Source organism: Penaeus monodon, chromosome 20 (assembly GCF_015228065.2).
Source record: "Penaeus monodon isolate SGIC_2016 chromosome 20, NSTDA_Pmon_1, whole genome shotgun sequence".
NCBI classification, from domain to species: Eukaryota; Metazoa; Arthropoda; class Malacostraca; order Decapoda; family Penaeidae; genus Penaeus; species Penaeus monodon.
In genome coordinates, this window is record NC_051405.1 from 43,263,129 (window position 1) to 43,263,935 (window position 807).

Sequence of the window (807 nt, forward strand, 5' to 3'; positions counted from 1 at the left end):
TCTGTGTAATGTTAATTATATTAATGGGGCGTGTTTTTGGGTTATATGTATTATATATATTATTTTTTTTATTTATTTATATTATTATAATATATATATATATATATATCTAAATATATTTAATTTTATATATTATTATTATATAATATTTAAATAAAATATATTTAATATACATAAAAAAATAATTATTATATTATAATATATATATATATAATAAATTTATAAAAATTAATAAATTATATATATTTTTTTTATATTTATTATATATATTAATATAAAATTATATTATATAAAAAAAAATTTTTTTATATTTTTAATTTTTAAATTATATTATTTTTATTTTTTTAAATTTAAAATTTTTTTTAAATTTTTTTTTAAATTTTAAAATTTAATAAAAATTATATAAACACCCAAAATATATATATATATATATAATTTTAATTTTTTTTAAAATTATATATATATAAAATTTTAAATTAAAAATATAATATTTATATATTTTAAAATTTAATATATAAAAAAATTTTAAAAAATTTTAAATTCTTATATATATATATTTATATATTATTTTTTTAAAATTATTAATTTATTAAAAAAAAATTTTAATTTATTTTTCATTATTATAAAAATTTTTTAAAAACCCTTTTTAAAAAATTTTTTATTTACATATAATTTTATCTTATAATTTATTATTAATTTTATTTTTTTTTTCTATTTTTATTATATTTTTATATTTTTCCCTTATATTTTTTTTTAAATATATAATAAATTTAATTCTCCTATCCTATAAATTAAAATTATTTAAAA

At 4.6% G+C, this 807-nt stretch overlaps 1 protein-coding gene across 1 annotated transcript in view; it reads right to left on the reverse strand.

Annotated features, from left to right (window-relative positions):
- LOC119585853 (2-oxoisovalerate dehydrogenase subunit alpha, mitochondrial-like) overlaps nucleotides 1-807 on the reverse strand; it is a 16,148-nt gene that overhangs the window by 4,737 nt on the left and 10,604 nt on the right.